This window comes from Perognathus longimembris, chromosome 28, assembly GCF_023159225.1.
Source record: "Perognathus longimembris pacificus isolate PPM17 chromosome 28, ASM2315922v1, whole genome shotgun sequence".
NCBI classification, from domain to species: Eukaryota; Metazoa; Chordata; class Mammalia; order Rodentia; family Heteromyidae; genus Perognathus; species Perognathus longimembris.
The window spans coordinates 59,729,028-59,752,866 of NC_063188.1; the positions used below are offsets into that span (position 1 = coordinate 59,729,028).

Here is a 23,839-nt window from a genome sequence, read left to right on the forward strand (position 1 = left end):
TCGATACCCCAGCACCACATATACAGAAAATGGCCAGAAGTGGCGCTGTGGCTCAACTGTCAGAGTGCTAGCCTTGAGCAAAATGAAGCCAGGGACAGTGCTCAACCCTGAGTCCAAGGCCCAGGACTGGCCAAAAAAAAAAAAAAAAATTAGTCTTAGATTGTGAAAAGGCTTTTAAAGTTACATAAAAAAATAAAAATACAAAAATGGCATGTGGGAGATAAAATATAAAAAGTAGAACAGCAGTGTATCAATTATACTAAATATGAATTTAAAAATCCACTCAAGAGGAGATATTGTCAGACTACTCTTTTTATTTTATATTTTATGGTACTAGTGGTTAATTCAGGGCTTCATGTTTGCTGGGCAGATGCTCTACCACTGGAGCCACTCTGTCAGCCCTCCAACTGTTTTATTTAAAAGCAATGCTAGCAATCAAACACCTCCAAAAAGATACAAATAGAATGCAAGAAAACAAACAAACCATAACCATAAAAAATAGAATAGCTATACTATTACAAAAACATAGACTGAAAGACCACCAGTGGCTGACACCTGTAATTCTAGCTACTTAGGAGGCTGAGATCTGAGGATCATATTTCAAAGCCAGCCCAGACAGAAAAACCCATGAGACTTGTATGTGCAGTTAAGCACTAAAATATGCCAGAAGTGACTATGTGGCTCAAGCAGTAGAGCACTAGCCTTGAGCAAAAGCGTTCAGGGAGATTGCCCAGTCCCTAAGTTGTAGCCCTGGGACTGGCGCCACACACTAAAAAAAAAAATCAGTCTATTAAGAAGATAAAATAGTCAAGCACTGGTGGCTCATACCTGTAATTCTAGCTACTCAGGAGGCTGGGATCTGAAGAAGATCTCTGTTTGAAGTCAGTCCAGGCAGTACTTATCTCCAATTAACTACCAGAAACCTGGAAATGGCACTGCAGCTCAAGTGGCAGGTAGAGTGCTAGCCTGGAGCAAAAGAAGCTCAGGGACAGTGCCCAGACCTAGAGTTCATGCCCCAGGCCAGCAAAAAAAAAGGAAAAAGAAGAAGATAAAACAACTACAACATGCTTTACAGTGGAGTCTCCACATGCATGATAAAATAACAGTGGTATAGAGAAGCAGGAAAATAATGAAAAGATAATTTTAGAATTCAATACCCTACCTTCAATAATGGCATAATAAGTGGCAATAGAGAAATTGAGAAACACTATAAACTAACCAGACCTCCAGGACATTCCACTTAAACGCAGAATATACACACCTATAATCTCAGCCTCACAGGAGGTAGGGATGGAAGGATTAATGTTTGAGGCAAGCTCAGACTAGACAATTAGCAAAACTCTATCTCAAAAGACAAATTGCATCATTGCCCATACCAGTAATCTCCTCTGTGTGACAAGCAGAAGTTGGAGGATTAGAAGCAGGAAAATCACAATCAAAGGCCAGCTTGGATAAAAGCTAAAGACCTCATTTGAGAATACCTAAAGCCAAACTTGGGGTATGGCTCAAGGGGTAGAGTGCCTGCCTACCATGCACAAGGCCCTGTGTTGAAACTCCAGTACCACCAGAAGAAAAGAAGAAAAACAGAATAAGAATCCTCTTATATACTCATGAAACCTTCTCCAGAATGCTCCATAGTCTAGGCCATCAAATGAAAGAAATGAAATCATGCAAAGCATGTTCTCCGGTCTAGTGGAATGAAAGTTGAAGCCAGTAACAGAAGGAAATTTGAGGAATCTACAAATTAAGCTGCACGTTCCTAAATAATATGTCAAAGAAGAAATTAGAAAATTCCTTGAGATGAATACAAATGAAGTTACAAAATACCAGAATGATGCTGCTAAAGCAGTACATAGAGGGAAATTTGTAGCTGTAAATTACTGTTTAAAAAGATCACATTGTCATTCAATTTAAAAACAAATGAACTCAAAATAATAGTTTAACCTTCCATAAATTAAAAACTTAAAAAATAGCTGAGCTCTGGTGGATGACACCTATAATCCTAGGTTAAGACTGGGAGAGTCACTTGAAGGTGAGCCTGGACAAAAAAATAATAATTTTAAGAAGCCCTCCCCCACCTCAACCAGTAGCTAGGTGCTTGGGAAATGCCTGGGAGGCTGAGATTGGGAGATTGCTGTTCCAGGCCAGCCTAGGCAGAAAACTCTGTGGGACTCCATCTCAACAGAAGAAGCAGGGCATGGTGGCACTCGACTGTCATACCAGCTACAGATGGAAACAAAAAAGAAGAAAATTGCAAAGTCAGGCCCATACTCAAGCAGGAAGTGAGACCCTATCTCAAAAATTACCAGCAAAAAAAGAGTGGTTTTCATGGCTCAGTGATACAGCACCCATGTAGCAAGAATTGGACGTGTGACACCACCCTTGATTGAAAGGAACAGGTGTTTGGAGTTTTGGGGGGGAAGAGAGGGAAAGAAGGTATAGAAAGGAAGTGAGGAGGGGCTGGGGATATAGCCTAGTGGCAAGAGTGCCTGCCTCGGATACACGAGGCCCTAGGTTCGATTCCCCAGCACCACATATACAGAAAACGGCCAGAAGCGGCGCTGTGGCTCAAGTGGCAGAGTGCTAGCCTTGAGCAAAAAGGAAGCCAGGGACAGTGCTCAGGCCCTGAGTCCAAGGCCCAGGACTGGCCAAAAAAAAAAAAAAAGAAAGGAAGTGAGGAAGGGTGAACAAATGCAATCGTGTTATTTACTATACGCTATGTAGAAAATGAACTATGTAACTTGTGAGCAGGGACAAGAGAGGGAAACTGGGAAAACAAAAGAAGGGGTGACATAAAGAAATGCAATCATTACCTGGTTTATGAAATGTAACCTCTCTATATAACACCTTAGTAATTACCTTAATAAAGAGCTCTCCCATTCCTAGGTAGAGAAACTTAATATTGCAAAGTATATAGTCTGGAGCAATCAGTACAGCCACTGTGAATCCTGTTAAAATCACACAGGGTTTTTTTTTCATGGAATTTGGCAAGTTTGGTGTTGTTCTAAAAGTTATATGAGCATGTAAAGAAGAGCCAAGGTATTTCTTTCTGACCAAACTAGAAAGGATTTACTCTAACATATATTAAGATTTTTTGAGACAACTGTAGAAATTAACATAGTGTAATATGAGTGCAGGAGTAGACAAATAAGCTAGTAGAATAGAACAGAAAAGGCCAAATAGGCCTGTAGCTACCTGGAAAATAGATGAAAGACAAGTAGCACTGCAGATCAATGGAGGAAAGGATAAACTCTCACCAGTGATGTTGGGAAAATTGTCCTAGCAACCTCACACCAATACAAGATTCAATTCTGGGTATATTCAGTACTTTTAAAAGAAAATATAGCTCAGTTGATCTTCACTAGCAGTACTTCTACCCAGAGAATATTTGAGAATGTAGAGGAATGGGTTGGCTTGATAAAAAAACAGTGATGACATTGATCAAAATGCATTATAATCATATATTGGCATGTTGAATTGAAACCTCTCTATACAACTACTTAAAGATAATAATTTAAAAACAAAACCTGCAAATAACATTATGCAATTTTTGCAAATTCAGAAATATATAAAAGAATAAAACACATTAAAGAATAATAAAACAAACTGGTGGGAAAAAATAAGAATAGTGCTAACATCATTCACTGCCCACGGTATGGAGCGGGGTGACCCACAGTGTCAGAGCCAGACCTTCCCTCAATGTCAGTAAGACCATTCCCACCCCCCTCAAAAAAACAAACACTGATACAGATTGCTCTGTGATCTTGAGATAGGTGATAATTTCTTTAAAGAGACACAAAAAGCACCAGCCATAGAGGAAAAGAATTGTACGAACATTTGCATGAAAATGATGTACTACTGTTCAATGACATCAAAACCCATCAAGTGAAAACCCAATGAAATAGAAGAATATATTTAGTACTTCTCTTAACTGATATTGTGTTCAATACTTGGAATGTGCAAATGTTGATATGTCAACACATAGGAAAGCACATCCCATAAGAAAAATAAGCAAAATGTATAAAGAAGCCTTTCACAGCAAAGGAAATCTAAATGATGAGGAAACCTGAACAGGTGTGCAAACTGGAATCATTAGTAATCAGAGAAATGCAAATAAAGACCCACAATGAATAGGAAGCATTCCATTTCAACTCATCAGATGGAAGTGAGGGGAGAATGTTATTTTTATTTTGAAACAGCATCTGGTTATGTAGCCCAGGCTAGGCTCAAACTCATAATCCTCCTGCCTCAGCTTGAGTACTGAGATTACAGGTGTATAACACCATGTCCAGATAAGATGATGCAATTTAAACAATGCTAACTGTTATTGAGGATATGGAAAAGTTAGACTTCTGGTGAAAGTGTATATAAATGGCCTACTTGGGAAATAATTTGTCACTCACTGATAAATTTGAATATGTGAGTATGTTTTGACTCATTGATTCCATTCCTAAAGGTATACCTTAGACATACTTACATTGTGTACTATAAAACTTATGTCAACATTGTTCAAAATAGGAAAAACACTAGAAATAACAGGTGCTCATCAAATATTCGAGGATATTTGCAATATAATGAAATACTAGACAGCAATGAAAATTAAAGGGCCACTGCTATAGACAATACAGAAAAAAATTCCCAGAGACATAATTTTGTGTGAAATCAAATTATGTACAACAGAAGTGTGATGCCAATATTTATAGTTTGGGACCAAGCAAAACTTAAAATAGTATTATTTAGGGATACTCATATATGTGAGAAGACTGAATAAATGAAGGGGAACTCCTAGGAGTGAGTGCCCCTGGGAAAAAGGCAGAGTGGTGGGGTTGGTGTGGGCAAGAAGAGAACATCAATGTTGTTGATCATGGTAGCTTCACAGGTATTTATTCTTTTATTAGGCTCCATAACTAGCATATGTTGTATGTGTTTATGTAGATAAATTATACAGAAATATTTCCTATATGAAACATTTTGCATCATTTCCATTCTATTTCGGATGAAAAGATAGAGAGGAATTCTCTCCTGAGACTAGATTGAATCCTACAGAGAGACTCTTCAAAATTAGAACATTTAACATTTTTCCTAGCCTAGCAATTTTCAAGTACAAGCAAATTATCATTACCTAATAAATGACTGTTGCCTATACTCACTGTGCTGTACAGATCTCCCAAACTGTCTCCTCCTGTCCTGCCACTGACTACTCCCAGAAGGCAAATTCCATGCCTTCTGACCAGTATCTCCCCACTCCCAGCATGAAGGATGTGTTCATTAGTTTGATTTAACCATTCCACAATGTAAATTTAAGAAAACAGCACCTTGTACATTATATATATATACATATATATATAATTATATATAACTAATTTCTTCATGGCAGTAATAGGACTTGAATCCATAGTAGAACATCACACATAGTAGGCAAGTACTCTAACACCCTCAATGCTTATTTATACAGGTTTTTGTCAGTTCACTTTTTAAAAGGAAGTGTAAGGGAAAAAAAAGTCTGTTAAACAGCCTCATCCGGGGACTGGGAATATGGCCTAGTGGCAAGAGTGCTTGCCTTGTGTACATGAAGCCCTAGGTTCAATTCCCCAGCACCACATATACAGAAAATGTCCAGAAGTGGCACTGTGGCTCAAGTGGCAGAGTGCTAGCCTTGAGCAAAAAGAAGCCAGGGACAGTGCTCAGGCCCTGAGTCCAAAGCCCAGGACTGGCCAAAAAAAAAAAAAAAAAAACCAGCCTCATCCCTTCACAGCAACCTTGTCACATTTTGGAACACAGTCTCCCTGGCTTCCTCATCCTGCCTGGAGGAGGCAAGGGTAGGCTGCAGGCGGCAGGCAGCGTGGCTCTTCCCCAGCAAGGTCAGGAGCAGAGGAATCAGCAGCCTTCTCTTGTGATCAAGAATGTGCTCAATCATTGAGCAGACCAACATTTACACAGGATTGAAGTCGAAACAGCTGGGAGAAAAACAAGCAGACTTTTGCCATCTGGGGGCCTCTGAAGGGTCAATCTGGAACGGTGGTCAGAACGGTGGTCAGAAACCTCTGAGCAAGTAGAAGAGACCTAGTTTCCTCCTGGTGGCATTTTTACTAGTGCATGTGACTGCAGACAATCAAAGGGTTTCTCTTCCCCCAGTTCCATTCCTCCACAGTCCTCTTAAAGGTTTAACTAGAACACAGTTTATAGTCACTTCCAGCCTGAACAGCCAAGGCTTAAGTCCACTGAAGGGGAAAAGAGTTTGCACATTTACCCTCTTAGTCTCCAAAGTTGGTGAGTAATTAACCTCCTGTCTATCGATCAGGACTGTATTGCTGAGTCGTTTCTGAAGTGTAGAAAACAAACCCACGTGCAACTTACAAATGCCCAGTCTTGAATCAGGAACTCTGATTTACCCAGTCAGCCTTAAGAAAAGTAAGCAAAACTGTCCTGCAAGCCTGAGAGGAAACAGCCAGTCCTCCCCCCTCCAGATTGCTTGCTTACAGTGGTTCCTGTCACTCTGCAGGGACCCTCCCATGTCTTCTGTGCATTTCACAAAAGGAAACCCTAGAGAACCTTCTTTCCTCTGCATTTTTCTTGTGCTTCATAACCACCATGATAGCTAACAGAAGAGACATCAGTGTGCAAAATGAGCTTGGACCCAGTGAATGGACTAAGGGTTAAGTTAAAGAGACAGCTGTCTATACAACTGGCTAGAATGAGGGGCAGGCTCGGCAGCATTTGTGCCAGTTGCTTCTCACTTTTCTTCCTTCCCAGGTTAGGTCTTCTACTCCCTTCTTTCTAGCCTGGGGTGCTGATCTGCACATGGCTCTGAGCTCCTGGGAGTGTCAGGTAGTGACCTGGGTAGTGAGCCCACTTCTTCCAATCCCAACAAGAGAGGAAATCTGAGAACAAAGACCCATCTTTGCTTGCTTGACATCAGCCAAACCTTATTGAAAGCATCATTTGCTCTTAACATTCCCCTCCTCCCTTGGACTCTAGTCTTTGCCTTTTCTCAGCATCACTTTTGAGGAACTTTTCTGAAGTCGACAAGGACTGTGTGTGGCATTGGGTGAGTTGTTAATCTTTATTTAGTGTATGCTGAAGAGAGTCCCAAAGTACACCAAGATTGCCAAGGGTAGCAACAGTCCAGTACCCAAATGCTCACATCCTTAGCCTTCCTTTCCATTTTCAGGTGAAGATAACCAGGGACCAAGGCGGAGAGGATTTATGGGAATAAATAAAATAGTGTCTTTCAGCCAAAGCAACATTCAGATTCTTAGCTGGCTGAGGAATTCTTGAGCCTGCTCTGTAGTGAAAGCATGAGCAAACTGCTAAATGGAATGCAAAGAGAACCTGGGCCTTAATCTCCGTTCCAGGCAGTCTAGTGAGGAGTCTTGGAGCCTTACTATTCCTGGAAGGCAGGCGCAATGCTTTCCCCGTGGCCTCCCTGCCCTGCCCCCGCCCTGGCGTGAGAAATTCAAGGCCTTCCTGGCCGTGCCAGCACCCTGGCTCTTATTTCTGCTGTCCAGTTGCTTTGGTGAAATAGGAGTGAAACGCTGCCTAGCCATGAAAGGACAACTCTGAAAGCGATTTATAAACTGTAAAGTACTAGGAGACGTCAGGTGGCCCTGTCACTCAGCCATTTCTGTTGTATACTACACTCCTTCAATTGTCTTTTTTCATTATTGGACAAAAACCACAGAATTTTGTGGTGAGGGGTAAGGCCCTGCATAGAATCAATCATGCACAAGTCTCACGTCATAGACGTATAAATTGGTCTTAATTCTGGATTTCCCCATCTACACATGGAGAGCATTTACCAGTCGGCAACTTCGCAAGAACGTCATAGAATGGTCAAGAAATGACCCCAACAACTTAGTCCAGGAATGGTTTTAAAGCCTTTTGAAGGGAAAAAGTATTCCAGTCCAAAAGGTGATTATTATTTCTGCATTGAAGGAAAAGCCCTTGTGTTTATATAGCCTTTGATTCTGATGTCAAATGTCTGGTGACTCCTCAAACTGCACCAAAGGAAGGAGAAGGCCATCACACTGGGGTCGCTACATGCAATGGTGGGCTCTGAACAGTGACTGAATGGGGTGATGAAAGCACAGAGCTCTAGCCACTCTGCAGAGTGGCTTACACCTGGGCAGCATTAAAGGGTTTCCATTTCTAGCTATCTCCTCACCCAGTCCCTACATTCATTAAACAGAGGAACTTGAAATTTCTGATTAAAAAAAAAACCTCCAGAACTTCATCATTCCATTCATCCCTCTGCTTGTTGTTTATTTTCAATGTATGCATAATAGCATTTTTGAGAACAGAGTGAGGCCTTCCTAGAGACAAAGAGGGCTCTAATACCAGAACCTAGAGAGGGGAGTATACATTGCATTCCTTCCCTCCCCATCCTCCTTTTCCCAGAGTCCATCCAGCTGACAGGTGCCAGAAGGGAAGAAATGTTAGCAAATGTTAGTTTCCAGCCCCAAAGAAGCTGTCACAAAAGGGAGAGAGAACAAGGCAGCTCATAAAATCCTTCAAGTGAGGGATGTAGCGAGACCTATCTAATTATACAAGATTAGAAACGGTTTAACTTGTTGAGAATGCACTACATGTGGAGGGAGAGAAAATGGTACCTCTGGCACCCTGTAATGATACTGTGTTGGGAAGAAAGCACAAAGGGTTTGTTCACGCTATCAGTAACACCAGTTTTTCTCATCCAACATTTTGGACACATCTGGTTTTAATATGGTGGTCTAAGTGAAGTCAATTAACTTTTCACCCACTGTTCTGGCCTTCCTTTTCTTTCTTCACTGTACAATTGCATTTGTGTTGGCTCTGTCTTTCTCTCACCCGGGCCTCCACAAGCTGCCCAAGGTAGTCGGGAATTGCACTGAGAAATTTCACTTATCTCTGTACTCTTGAGTGTTTTACTGTCCAGATAGCAGTACCAGTGATTTGGAAGCAAGGTTAGTCTTTGTTTCAGCTAAACTTAACAGATTTGAGCTGTTTCCTTTTACCTAATTTACTAAACCACCAGCACTAAACAAGAATTCCTCAAGTTGTCAATGAGTTGTGAAAAGTCACAAAACATCCTAGTTTTTTTTTTAATTAGGGAAAGATCAGCTCAGTTGCTCTTAACTAAAATGATCAGGAAATCTTGTATTTGGTTAATTGTCAATGGTTTCTGGCTAATATAGGATGTGTTGATCATTTTGTGCCTGTATTGGCCTAAAATGTCTTCACTGATCACATACTGAAGGGCTATGAGAGAAATGTATTTCCTGCAAAAGTAGACCTTTCAAATTACAAACTGAATTGCCTTCTACACATCTCCTTACAGAACAAAAGAAAGCTTTTATTTTCACACGCGAAGAAAAGATAGTTGAATTTTGCAAGTGGCTGTGATTAAAAAGCAAAGTTTGGATTTTTTAGTGCTTTGACATTTAACATTTACTCAGATTTGTGCCTCGTAGCACTTTTGCAAGCAGCAAACAACTCTAAGCTTATAGAGGATTATCCACTCTGATTACAAGGCACAATTCAAGTTATAGTCAATCTTAACTCTTTAGAATATACATTGTGATTGGAAAGGGGAAGCAAGAATGATCTGTAGGTTTTCTGACAGGTGGGGAGTCTTTCAAGTGACTTTTGACATATTTTTCCTTTAACTGAAAGCAATCCAACAAGGCCTTTCTGTAGCAAATTCCTTAGTCCCAGGAAGGGACTCTTAATGGAACATTCTGTGCCCTCCACTAAGCCAGCAGAGGTGATGGTTCAGGGCAAGTGTGACATTCAGTGCCTGGAACATTACAAGGATATCTGTTCATGTAGGGTTGCTCTCTGCTACTGTGGCCCCAGGAAGGGGCGAGTGAGAATTGCTATCTATAGCCTTGACCTAAGAGAAGCCTCATATTTACTACAGTCAAAGTCAGCAAACCCTTATTGAGTACATACTTTGTACAAAGCCTTGCTAGGTTGCTAGAATTCTCTGTTATATATTAAAAGACACCTTTTTTCCAGATGGCCAGAGGATTTCAGTAACCATTTAGTTAGTAATTGCTGCCACACACAGGCATTGTGCTGTGGCTACGAGAGATGTGCCCTGATTTATGGATCTCAGAGTAGAGTGGGAAAAAGAAGAAATTACAAATCGAGTGTGAGAGCAGAGTCCTTGTAAAGAGCTCTGAGACTGGATAGAAGAGAATGATTAATTTGTTCAAGGGGTGTCAGAAGAGTTCACAAAGGGGATGCTATTTGAGCTGTTATCTTAAAGGGTGGGTAGGGTTTCAAGAAGCAGACAGGAGAAGGGGAAAAGGATACCAAGCCGAGGAAACAATGTGGGCAGAAGGCACACTAAAGTATGCAGAGAGTCCTTTTTACCATCACCTGTGAGGGCAACTATAAATTGTACCATAGAGCTAAGTTTAAGTTTGCTTGTCACTATTCTGTTGTCATTTTTAAATGCAGGATATGATATTTTAAGGCAATGACAAGGAAAGACCTAATGGATTTTAAAGTTCTCCTTATTAAGCTATGGTGCTTATCTAGTATCTTCTACACAGCAGCAGACCCTCAGTTAAATGCTTGCTAAATAATGAGACCCGTATTTCTTTTCATTTATAAATGACTTCTCTGTCAGGGGGTCATCTTACAAATCAAAACTTCCACCTGGGAGTTAGGAATGGGAGATAGGTGCTCATAGCTCTGCTGTGTCACCTCAGCCTCCCCTGCTCTTGAGCAGAGTGACTGCCACTGGACCTTCATTGTGTTTGTGAAAAAGACATGAGCTGCCTGGGCTTTGAGTCCTTGTGGACATAGATTTCTACTTGATGGGCCTTGACATCACTGAAATTTTTAAAAATGCTATTGAAATGGGACAGTCCTCATGTTGGTAGCATAGGGATTGGTGTCCTGGGAACCTCAGTGATATTAGATAATATGGATAGGAAGACCTGACATTTGAAGTTTTATAGGAGTATCTAAATATGATTGATCAAATGCTTTCCATGGCAATAATAAAGATATGATTGTCTGCACTGAACAGCCTTGACAGCGAAATACAGTACTGGCTAGTCCTTTTTTTTAAGAAAGAGGAGATAAATTTTTATTATTTTTATAAATTAGGCCATAACCTTTGGAGTATAATAAATTTTTACCTTGAAAGTCACTAGGGACTAGATGATGGAAAACTGTAGTTAGGTATAAACCATTTGCAAATTCTATGCAAGTCTACTTATAACCCCTTTATTGGGTGTGTGGATCCAGTCCTTAGGAAAATTCCTATCAAGAAATCTTGTTTCTTCATGGGCTCTAATATACATCAAAACTATACTTTTTTGCTTCCAAATCTGGGCAGCTACATTACTGGCTCTTTCACACCTACCCTCTATAGCTCCACCTTTCTAGGAGTCACGACATCAGGCCATAGGATGTAATGTCATTCAGCCCCTGAGCTGATCATTGCATTCTACCAGCAGCCATTGAGTACCTCCTGGAGACAGGCACAGTATAATCTTCTAAGAATGTGGTAATAAACGATGCAGCTATCTCTCTCTCTCTCTCTCTTTCACACACACACACACAGACACACTCACACACAGTCCTCTCTCTCCCTCTCCATCCTTCTCTCCCTTTTCTTTTCCTCCCCCTGCCCCCCCATCTCCCCTCTCTCTCTCCACCTTCCCTGCCTCTCTTTTGAAAACCTGGTTCCAACTTGCTGATGTTACTTAAACATTAGAACAATGGCTTCCTATTTGTTCAAAGAGCAGCAAGAACTTTTGTCCCCCATTCATGGAGTCGTGCTAAATCCCATATAAGAGGTTATTCTTTCTAAATGATAAACTCTTTCCCTTTTGGCGGCCTATGGCATGGTAGAAAGAAGATGGCTTTGCAAAGCCAAATCATCTGGGGTTATGATCCTTTAACCAGCAGTAAGATTGAAGGTGTTTCTCTAGTTGCCCAGATGTCTACTTTCTTTCATTTCAAGAATGGCAGTGCTTATGTCCACTTTGTATGGTGGCTGTAAAGATGGAGTTTGTCAGTGGGTATAAATCTCCTTGCACAAGGTCAGGACTCCATCCAGGGTTAATATGTATGAAAGATGTATTTTGAGTCCTGGTCTTTGTGACTCAAAAACCAAGACAAACTGGCCAGGTTCTTGCTAGTAATGCCAACTACTTGAGAAGAAGAGATCAAGTAGATTCAAGTTTGAGGTCATCCTGAGGAAAAAGTTAGTGATCTCCATCCACAAGCCCCAGATGGTGGTACAGACTTGTGAGTCTAGCTATGGTAAGACATAAGTGGGAGGATCTCAGTCCAAGGTCAACCCTGGACAAAAACATGAAGCCCTGTCTGAAAAATAACTAAATCAAAAAAGAGTTAAGGACATGGCTCAAGTAGAGTGTCTGCTTAGCAAGTATAAGACCCTGAGTTCAAACAACAGTACCACCAGGAAAACAGCTAGACTCTCTTCACAAAGGCTCTAGAAATACTGAAACACCATAAGGGGGAAGAAACAACACAACTGAGGAAACAAATGGATAGAGAAGAAAATACTTAGAACATCTATAACAAAGCTAACACCAACTCAGGAGTCTCAGTGCCCTAGCTATGACCACTCAGAATGCTTCCTGTGTTTTTACATGTACTCCTTCTGTATTTGTTGATGACCATGTGTGCACAACTGTGTTGTAGGTGTTTCTAGTGGCTTAAAAGGTATGTTCCATGGCTCTGGGAGTTTCTAGCCTAGTAGAAACGAAGTTGTGAAAGACAACTAATTAAGGGGGAAAATCCTATAAAGTAGCGCATAAACAAGTATTGATGATATAGCTAAATTTTAGTGTGTTAGTCATCTCAGGCTGCTGTAAAAAAAAAGTACTGCAGACTCAATGACTCATAACACACAAATTAATTTTCTCATGGTTCTGGAGGTTGGAGATCCAAGATCAAGGCATTAGCATGGCCAGGTTCTGGTAAGGGCTTTCTCCTTGGCCTTGAAGACAGCCACCTTCCTGCTGCATTGTAGTGTGGCTTTTTCTGACTCTGTGTGAAAAGGGAACCAGACTCGCCTCTGGTATCTCTTCTTACAGGGACATCATTTGATCATATCAGCCCCCCTTCTTATTTCATTTAACCTTAATTACTTCCTTCCTCCAAATAAAGCTACAGGAGGTTAGGGTTTCAACATGGGAATTGGGATGGGATACAAATCAATCCATAGCTCTGTGTGTGTGTGTGTGTGTCTGTCTGTCTGTCTGCCTGTCTATGTCTGTGTGCTTGTATCTGTGTCTGTATCTGTGTTTAATAACTTTAAATTGTATAGGAAAAGCTAAATATGAGAACCTAAATATTATTGACCAAAATAAAGGCATGAATTGTATATACTGGACAGCCTTCACAGCAAAATGAAGTATACATTTGTATAGACAAAAGATTAGAGAGGGCACTGTGGGACTAAAAAGATCAAGTAGGCTAATGTGACACAATTTGGAGATGGAAGCAAGACCTGCTGGTGCAAGAGATGTTGAGTTGAAAGAGCAAGAAGCATCACCAGGGATCCCAAGGTTTATTTCTGATGAGCATTTGAGTGGACAGATAGTTAACCTGTTCAGAATCCTTGAAGACTTGTAAGGTGGAGCTGGGGGAATTGGTGTAACTGCATATATAATTGTTGTAACTGCATTGGTCTCCCTCTAGTTTTCTGTTCATCCATAACCTATCGTTCAAACCCACATGAACATACATGTACATATACATATGTGCGCGCGCGCGCGCGCGCACACACACACACACACACACACACACAGCTTACCAATAGAAATTTACAAAGAAAAGAAACCCTTGTAAATTGGGCTCTAATCTATTTCCCCATTATACTAACTCTCTGCTGTCCTGAACTTTGTTCTCAGCCATGCCTTTGACCAAGATTTTACTTCTTCTTGGGAATATCCTTCCTCCCACTTGGCTTCCTGATGAAATCCTACTCTTCTTTGAGGCCTCAACTCCCTTGTTATCTGTGAGGCCCTCCCTGGTTATCCATCCCCTCCAATTTCTCACTTCTCTCAACTCCTAGTATCAAATGCATAATAAAACCATATTCTCTTGCACTGAAATTGATCTATTTTTTCACAAACGAGTTTATTTTTATTTAATGCATGAAGACGTTTATATCAAAATATACTTTCCCTCTCTCTCACCATCCCCAGTGCATAGATGAGAAACTGTAATTCATTTAATCATCTGACTCCCTAACTAAACTAAGTCCAAGGACAAAAAATGTCAGTTGCAGCCATCCCCAGTTCCTACTAGAGCCTGGAGTATGACCTTAGGAAGAATGATCATGATGATAAAAGGCAAACACTGTATGCCTGGCACTCATCTAAGATATATAGATATATATATTCATTCCTCTGGATTCTCACAGCAATTCTGCTCTTATCCTCATTTCACAGAAGACTTACCAAAGCTAACTGAATGAATAAGTGGAAGAGCCTGGATTCAGATGCAGGTGAGCAAGCTCCAGAGTCTGAGCTCTTCCCTACTATACCGCATGACCAATTAATGATGCTTATTACCTGGATGACTGGCATCGCCCTTTACTCTTTCCATCAGGGCAGTCTTCCTCTCTTACCATCCCACTGTTTCTTTGTCTAGGATTTACTAGGAGCTGCTTTGATGATGACACCAGAGAGTACACAAATTACTGTAGCAAAACCAGAGACAACAACCTAAAAGAACTCTGGCACTCTGCTCCATATTTTTCTCTTCTCCTACTACCTAGCTCTTCAAAGCAGGAATCTTCCCCTTCCCACCCAACCCCTATGTTTCTGCAGGGAGCAAAGCATCCTTCCCAGGAAGGCAGAGGATTTCACTCATTCTTCCCAGCCTCACATTTCCTCCCTACTTGGCTTTTAGCTCCCTCACTGCCCCAACTTTTTGGAGCTTAGGAACTAGGCCTAGGTGGCTTCTGCCCATTCTAGTTTACACACCAAGTCCATTTGAGCATGTGTCCTATTTGGTCCCCAACTTAATCCATCCTCTTGTACTCTTGTATTTTTTGTTCTTGAAGAGGGAGAGAGTCCTGCTTTTCATTCTACTCTGGGCTAGAGGTAACTCAGCTCAGCTCGAATTGGAGCTCCTCTCACCCCTACCACTTCCTAGTTGATGTGACAAACAAAAGAGAAGGTTGGGAAGTCAAAATAACAACTGCACAGTAGTATTCATTCCTCTACTTGTATCCTCTAGGGTCCTGTTTTTATGTTGGTTTGTTTTGATTTAGAGAAATAGAGACAGTACAGTGTATATACATAATTCCAAGAGCCAGGTACACGCAGATTTGGACTCCAACTCTACCACTAATCGGGTATTGAAAGGATTTAATGACTCACTCTTCATAAAATCCTTACAATTGAGCCTAGTATTTAGTAAGTGCCTGCTTGCTAAGTATTAGTTGATTTTTTTTGCCAGTCCTGGGACTTGGACTCAGGGCCTGAGCACTGTCCCTGGCTTCTTTTTGCTTGAGGCTAGCAGTCTACCACTTGAGCCACAGCACTACTTCCAGCTTTTTCTGTTTATGTGGTGCTGAGAAATCGAACTCAAGGGCTTCATGCATGCAAGGCAAGCAGTTTACCACTGAGCCACATCCCCAGCCCCCAAGCATTAGCTGATATTTTTTATGTGCTCATCCTGGGGCTTGAATTTCAGGGCATAGGCACTGTCCCTGACCTTTTTTTCTCAAGGCTAGCTCTCTACCACTGGGGCCATAGCTCTGCTTCCTGCCTTTTGGTAGTTAATTGGAGATAAAAGTCTCATAGACTTTTTAAGACTTTACTTGGGCTGCTGTGTAGTGAATTGAAGAGGGCTCTGACTAGAAATAGGAATAGCAGCTCCAAAGCTGTTAACGTGTGAGCTCAGATTTGAACTCAGGCCTGGAAGTCTCCTAAGATCAAATGTTATTTCTCCATCTAGTACATTGTCTAAAGAAATGAACAAGTGAGTCATATATATATACACGCACACAATTAAGTCCTTTTGTATCAGTATGTTCCACACTAACACTGGAAGTGTTAGCAGATAAATGTCTTTATCTCTACACTGAGACTAAAAGACTCTTAGTGAGGTCTGTGTGTTCATTCACAAAAAGTTATTCCTTTGAAAGTTGGAACTTCCCACTGCATGCTGTCACTTTGTTAGTGTCATCAGTAATTCTTGATTCTAACATCTTGAGGAAGTAGGAAGTTTGCATCCTTCCTTGTTCTTTAAATATTTTACTTTACCCAGTACACCTTATACTTTTCCAACTTTTAGAGAATAAATTCATCATCCATGAATTTCCAGTTTCCAAAAAGCAATTGAAATATGAATAGTAAGTTGTAATTAACAACTTTTAACCTGGAATAGTCCCCCAGGAATTCATTAATCATGGAAGCCTCAGGATCAGTGTTAAGATTAACATCCTTAATGTTAGGTGCTGGTAGCTCACATCTGTGATCCTAGCTACTCAGGAGGCTGAGATGTGAGAATCATAGTTCATAGCCAACCTCAGAAGAAAATCTCCAGTTAGCCAGCAAAAGGCTACAAGTGGAGGTGTGGGTCAGGTGATATAGTGCCAGACTTGAGTGAAAAAGCCAAGTGAGGGTACAAGGCAGAAAATGAAAGGAAAGGAAAAGAGAGGAGAGAGAGAGAAGGAAGGAAGGGAAGAGAAGGAAAGGAAAGAAAGAAAAAGGAAGGAAAGGAAAAGAATGAATGAACTTCACTGTAATGTATTTCCAATGGAAAGGGCAGCGTTTATTCATGCTCTTTTGCCCCAGTACTTAGTGCACAGTACAATTTCTGTGGCAAAGCGGGGTGCATGGTGAAGGACAACAGAGAATGCATCAGTAGATCAGTACACATTCTAATCTCATAGCATTCCTAGGGCAACTTGCTTGCCTGTCTTCCACTTATTTTTCCTGTAAATCAAATACACAATAACAAGACTGAGAAGACTGAGGAGAGTTTTCAGAGGGAGAGAGAATAAATTAATGGTACTTTCATTGCCATATTTAGGTTTTGACAGTGCTGGGGATGGAACCCAAGCCCTCATACATGTAGACAAGCATTCTACCATTGAGCAACATCCTCACCTCTCTTTTAATTGCTTTGATTATTTTTGCCAGTATTGGGATTTGAACTCAGGACCTCTCTTGCTAGCCAGACATTTGATCACTTGAACCACACTATAGCCCTTCTTTTTTATCTCTTTCTAAACAGCTTTATTAAGATATAATTCTTTTGCCATATAATTCATGGTGATATATTCCTACCTGTAATCCCAACACTCAGGAGGCAAAAGCAAAAGGATCACAAGTTAAAGGCCACCTGGGCTCCATAGCAAGTTCTAGACAAACCTGGACTATATACAGCAAGACCTTGTCTCAAAACAAAAATAAACCTGGTGAAGTGGCTCACAACTGTAATCCCAACTAAATGGGGTAGAAATCAGGAAGATCATAGTTTACAGCCAGTCCAGGTAAAAACTTAGCAAGAACCCCATCTCAGTCAATAAAATGAACTAGGTGTGGTAACCCACATTTTGTCTTCTCACCTACTCAAGAGGCATAGATAGGAGGATTATGGTCTGAGGCCAGATCTGGGGGGAAAAAAACATGAGGCCCTACCCGAAAAATAAGTAAAGCAGAAGAAGGCTGGGTACATGTCGCAAGTGATATAAAGCATCTGCATGAGGCCCTGAATTGAATCCCTGGTGCCAAACAAACGTGTGATTTGGATGGTTTTGTTCCAAAGTTATTCCCAGTACATTATCATTACCCCTAAAAACACTTCCCAAACCTACTCACTGTCAAGCTCCTCTCCCCCAACTCCTGGCAACAACGAATCTATTTTCCATCTTAACAGACTTACCTATTCTGGATACTTCATGAGTTGGAGTTCATAATCCATGATCTTTTATCACTGGCTTTTTTTCACTTAACATAATCATTGCAAGGGCCATCAGTGTTGTAGCATATATCAGTACTTCCTTTCTTTTTATTACTGTATGGGAGCTTTGTGAGCCAGTGGTTTGTGCTTTTGGCTATCACTGTGTTTCCTACATGTTGGAGAACTGAAGGAACTAATCTGAAAGTGAAGGGAAGCCAGTATGAATACAACCCAGAATGAATGAGATTACAGCCATCCCCATCTTTGGCAGTGGCACAGCTAGGCCGAGCCAAAGATCTGTCCTAATAAGACAGCAGCCCTGAGTTGGTATGGTGACCCTTTCCTGGCACTGGCCTTGCCTGGAAAGGGCTCCTGGGTGCTGGTCTAATGGGAAGAAGCATGTTCCCTAGTGCTTATTCTTCTGGCTTGGGTGGAGCTTGGGTGCAATTTCTTGTCTTCAGGCATATGAGAAAAGTATGTCCAGGATCTCCTGGCTCCAATTTGTTCTATTTGCTAGTGGGCAGAGAGAGCACCACACTGTGCAGACAGGTTAGACAGTTTATTGTAGGCTGATGAAAGCAGATTAAAAACCCATCAGCTTGGTGGGAAACTAGCTCAGAATCCAATCCAAATGTCAGATGAAATATTTACACAGCCAGGAGATAAACCCGGGAAACAGTGTGCCCTTTGTGTGTGTCTCTGAGTGTGCAGGCACACACAGAGCCGCTGACCATTTGTCAACTTCCAAGATTTATTCTGCTGCTTCTAGCAAGGGACAGCCTAATGATTTAATAGCTTGTCAACACCTACACAGAGAAACAAGGACTGGCACTTCCTCATTTCTTATTTTCTTTGCTTTAAATAGGAATTCCTATTCTAAGTCACTGGAACCTGGAAATCAGACTGTCAGGTTTCCCTTGACTTGAGTGCACAGTTCCTGAATCTGAGCATGATGAATGTTATAACTTTCCTGTTATACAAACACCGGGTTGCTACCCTTTCAGAAGAACCCATTGAGTTCATGTCCTAAAGCTGGAGTGTTTGCTTCAGACCATTGCCGTGAGCCAATTTCAAATGGAGTGAAACTGTTTTGTTTCTGTCCCATGAACCTCTTGAGCTGAATGCCTGCTTGAGCAATCCAGTGCCTGCTTGCCACATTTACATCTGAGATGGAGAAGTTGTTAAAGAGTTTTAGTGGGAAAAAGACTGAATTTCTTGTGCAGAGTAGCATTCTCCTGGCATCCTTGGGCAGTTGTGGGTCCCCTAAAAGCAGAGACCTTGTCCTTTTCAGCTCAGCAAGTCTCATGGTACCTGCTACAGCATCTGACCTACTGTCACTTCAGTTGATTCATTTTCACACAACTCAACTGTAAATACAATGACAACTTAACCAGAGGATTACCCTGAGCTGGGCCTTGGTCCCAAAGAGAGGTAGTCTAGTGTATAGCGGGGCAACTCAGAGTGCCGTCGAGTATTCAGCATTAGAGCACTTGTTCCATGTGTGAGTCCCCAGCACCACCAAAAAAAAGGTGCATCTGAATTACCTAGTATTAAATGTGAATTTGAATACATTGAATCCAAGATGGAACTTGAGATATACCTTTAATCATCATCATCATCATCATCATCATCATCATCATCATCATCATCATGTGGTTGTACAAAAAGGTTATGATTCTGTAAGTTAGGTTATAAGTACAGTGCATCTTGATCAATATCAGCCCTTCCATCATTCTCCCCCATCCTACCCCCATCCTTACCCTCAAGTTACGTAGTTTAATTTTTATATTCTTGCAAGCTTCTGTGTGGTACCATGCTGCTGGTCTAAGGACTGTATTCTGAATAACAAGGATCTAAACTATGGTGGACAATGCAGTAGTTACTTGTGGTTATTAAGAATTTGAAATGTGGCTAATGCAAATTGAGATGTAGTATAGTGGAAAATGCACACCAGATTTCAAAGACTTAGTAAAACAAATATCTTATTGGTAACTTTATATTGACTATGTTGAAGTGATAATATTTTGAGTATTCTAGGTTAACAAAAGTATATTTTTAAAATTAATTCGCTTGTGCTCGCTTCGGCAGCACATACACTAAAATTGGAACCATACAGAGAAGATTAGCATGGCCCCTGCACAAGGATGACATGCAAATTCATGAAGGTGTTCCATATCTAATGCAACAGCAATACTTACAAAACTGTGTGCTGTAAACCAACTGTACAACTCAGGGGAGGCGGGAGGGGGAGAAGAATGAGAGGAGGTAACAAGTTTGATAAGAAGTGTACTCACTGCCATACATATAAAACTGTAACCCCTCTGTACATCACTTTGACAATAAATAAATTAATTTAAAATTTATCTACTATGCTATAAAAATTAATTTCACTTGTGTTTTATTTTTTAGCATTGGCTACTCAAAAAAAAACCTCAAGGTAAATATGCAGCTCATTATATAATCCTATAAAACACTAATGATCTAGAGCAGGAATCCATAAACATCTTCAATAAAAGTCCAGCTCATAAAATTTTAGGTCTTTCATATTAGATGGTCTCTGTCCAAATGACTTAATTCTACTGCTATAGCACCAAAGCAGCCATAGAGGACATGGAAATGAATGAGTGTGATTGTGTTGCAGTAAAATGTTATTTATAAAAGCAGATACAACTGGGCGCTGGTGGCTCATGCCTGTAATTCTAGCTACTCAGGAGGCTGATATCTGAAGATCATGGTTCGAAGCTAGCCCGGGAAGGAAAGTCTTTGAAAAAGTCTTTGAAAGCCATCAGAAAACTGGAAGTGGCGCCATGGCGCAAAGTAGTAGAGCACTAGCCTTGAGCAAAAGAGTTCAGGGACAGCATCCAGGCCCCTAGTTCAGGCCCCACAACTGACCAAAAAAAGCAGGTACAAGCCGGGCATGGTAACAGGGGCTTATTGTCTCAGAACCTGGGAGGCTGAGACAAGGAACATCTCTTGATCTAGGGTACCACAGAAAGGAGACCCTCATCTAAAACAAAACCACTAAGAAAAAAGAAACAGAAGTGGTAGCCTTGAAAATGACCTACAAATATGGTGAGATCCAGTAGCCTCATAGCCAAGAGAGGAAAGAATAGCTTTAGAACCTCTTCACTGACTTCATTCACATATAGTTATCATTTGGCCTTTCTGGTGGTTCCCTGGAAAACCTCATTTATAAGGTTTTCTTTATTAGATATGACTCAAAAGGACTCTGAGGGTGAAAACTGTTTCACTTGGGGCGTTTGTCAAAAACAATTAGAAGAAAATGATTAACTGCACAGGTGGCCCATGTAGTAGACAACAACTAGGGAAACATTAAACTAACTAAAAATCTTATAAGTAAACATTAAAGAATGAAGTGTTCAGGAGGGCTTTGAAAAGCTCGCCATCTTGTAAGGAATCTAGGAGACCATGTGTTGTATGCTTAAGGCTGTATTCAGAAAAGATCTGAGAAGGCCTAAGTTCTCACCTCTGGCTGACCTTTGAGCTCTGCCTAGGCAAGTGATAAGGCACACTTGTCAGCTGCTTACCTCAATGCTGGGGGCCTGTCCCCCAACACACACACACACACACACACACACACACACACACACACACACACACACGCAGAGCCTCTTGTAAACACTAAGAGATTAGGGCTGGGATGGAGTATGAACAAAGCCCTAAATTCAATCCTCAGCACGGAAAAGAAGAAAAACAGACTGGGAGATTTACTGATCCTGGGAAGTTAAGGAGGTCTAATCATTAGTTGGCTACTAAACTAAACCAAGCAGAGCTTTTAGTGAACACACATTACAAAAAATATAGACCTTGCAGAATTAATACAGAAAAATCACTAAACAAATAAGCACCACAGCAAGAACAATGAACTCCAGGGAGGGATGCTAGGTGATTTCTACAGTTCCCATGTTATATAACTAACAGTGTCCAGTTTTCAACAAAAATTACAAAGCATTCAAAGTAACAAGAAATGTGACCAGTACTCAGAGGGAAAGGTCAATCAGTATAAACTCTCCCTATGAGCTTTAATCTGCAATCTTAAATAAGTACAAAAATTGAAAGTATGAGAAACATGCCATAGCAAATCAAGAATTTTTCTAGGGAAACAAGAACAAATAGAAATTCTGTATTCAAAAAGTATAATACCTGGGGCTGTGAATGTGGCTTAGTGGTAGAGTGCTTGCCTCGCATGCACGAGCCCCTGGGTTCAATTCCTCAGCACCACATAAACAGAAAAGGCCGGAAGTGGCACTGTGGCGCAAGAGGTGGAGTACTATCCTTGAGCAAAAAGAAGCCAGGGACAGTGCTCAGGCCCTGGGTCCAAGCCCCAGAACTGGCAAAAAATAAAAATAAAAATAAAGAAAAAGTATAATACCTGAAATAAAAATTCATTAGAGGGGCTCAATAGCAAATGTGAGCAGACAGAAGCCAGAAGCAAACTTGAAGATAGTCCAACTGATACTATTCAGTCTTAGGAGCAGAAGGAAAAAAGAATGAAGACATGTAAACAGAGCTTCAGAGACCTGTGTGACAACATCAAGCATACTAACATATGCATAATGAGTATCTCTGAAAAAGATGGAAGGAAAGGGGAAGACATAATGGCCTACAACTTCCCAAATTTGGAAAAAAGTATGTATACACCCAACAAGCTCAGTAAACTTCAAGTAGGATCAACTGAGAGGTTGAAAGACATCATCAACTGCCAAAGCCCTTTAAAGACAGAGAAAGAAGTTGAAAGTAGAGGAAAATAACTCATGGCATACAAGGAATCTTCAGTAAGACACTGTTTCTGGTCAAAAACCATGAATGCCAGAAGGCCATGTGGTGACATATTTAGAGTGCTGGAAGTGAAATAAAAAACTCCTATTCACCAGGAATTCTACATCTGGCAAACCATTCATCAAAAATGAAAGAGAAATTAAGGCATTCACTGATAACATTGAGAGAATCTGCTGTTACAACAAATCTTAAACCTGCTCTATGATTTAAAAAAATACTTGGGGGATAGGGTTGTAGCTCAGTGGCAGGTGGCATGTATGGGGCCCTGGAGTCTGTCCCTACCACCAAAGAGAGGGGTAGGAAGGAAGAAGAAGGAGGGAGTATTGGAATAAAGTAAATCCTTAAGGCTGAAATGAAAAGACATTACTGAATATAAACATTAACTGAATGTAAAAAAATGAAGGAACGCCAGTAAGGATGTATACAAATGTAAATACAAAAGTAAAAATGTAAACTGAGTGCAGTGATACATATCTTTAATCCCAGAATTCTGGAGACTGAGGCAAGGAGAATCAAAATTTCAAGGTCAGCTTGGGTTGTATAGTAAGACCGCTATCTCAAACATACCAGAAAAAATGAAAAACAAACATATTACTTTGTAACTTTTTTCTCTTATATTAACAAAGTTGACCAAAATAATTATAAATCTGCTTTAATAAGTGTATAGTGTATAAGAATATGATATGTTTGGCAAAAACAGTGCAAAGGAGGGGTGTGTAAATGGAGCTGTATAGGAGCAGAGTGTTTGTATGATATTGAAATTAGATTGGTACAGTGCTCATTGGAACACCAAGGTTATTGAGAAAATGGACATGTAAATAAATGTATTATATACCTTGAATTTATGCATATATAATTTATATATGTTTAAATTGACAAGAGGAGTAAAATAGCACACTAAAAGATACTTATTTCATTAAAAAGATGACAGTAATAATAATCAAAAAGCCTAAAACATATAGAGAACAAATTGTAACATGTTTCATCGGTAATTAACATTAAATGTAAATGATTAAACATTCCAGTTAAGTGCTAGAGATTGGCAAATGGAATATTAAAATGAATCACCTATATGTTGTTCATAAAAGAAATGCTTTAAACTCAAATACACATGTTGGGTTTTGTTTGTTTGTTGTTTGCCAGT

General features: G+C 40.5%; 1 protein-coding gene and 1 non-coding gene across 2 annotated transcripts in view; both read left to right on the plus strand.

Moving 5' to 3' along the window:
• Hdac8 (histone deacetylase 8) overlaps positions 1 to 23,839 on the plus strand; it is a 252,699-nt gene that overhangs the window by 180,785 nt on the left and 48,075 nt on the right. The window lies entirely within an intron of this gene.
• Positions 19,968 to 20,075, plus strand: LOC125344335. Its single transcript, XR_007209474.1, has one exon. It is a non-coding gene; the product is annotated as a U6 spliceosomal RNA (small nuclear RNA).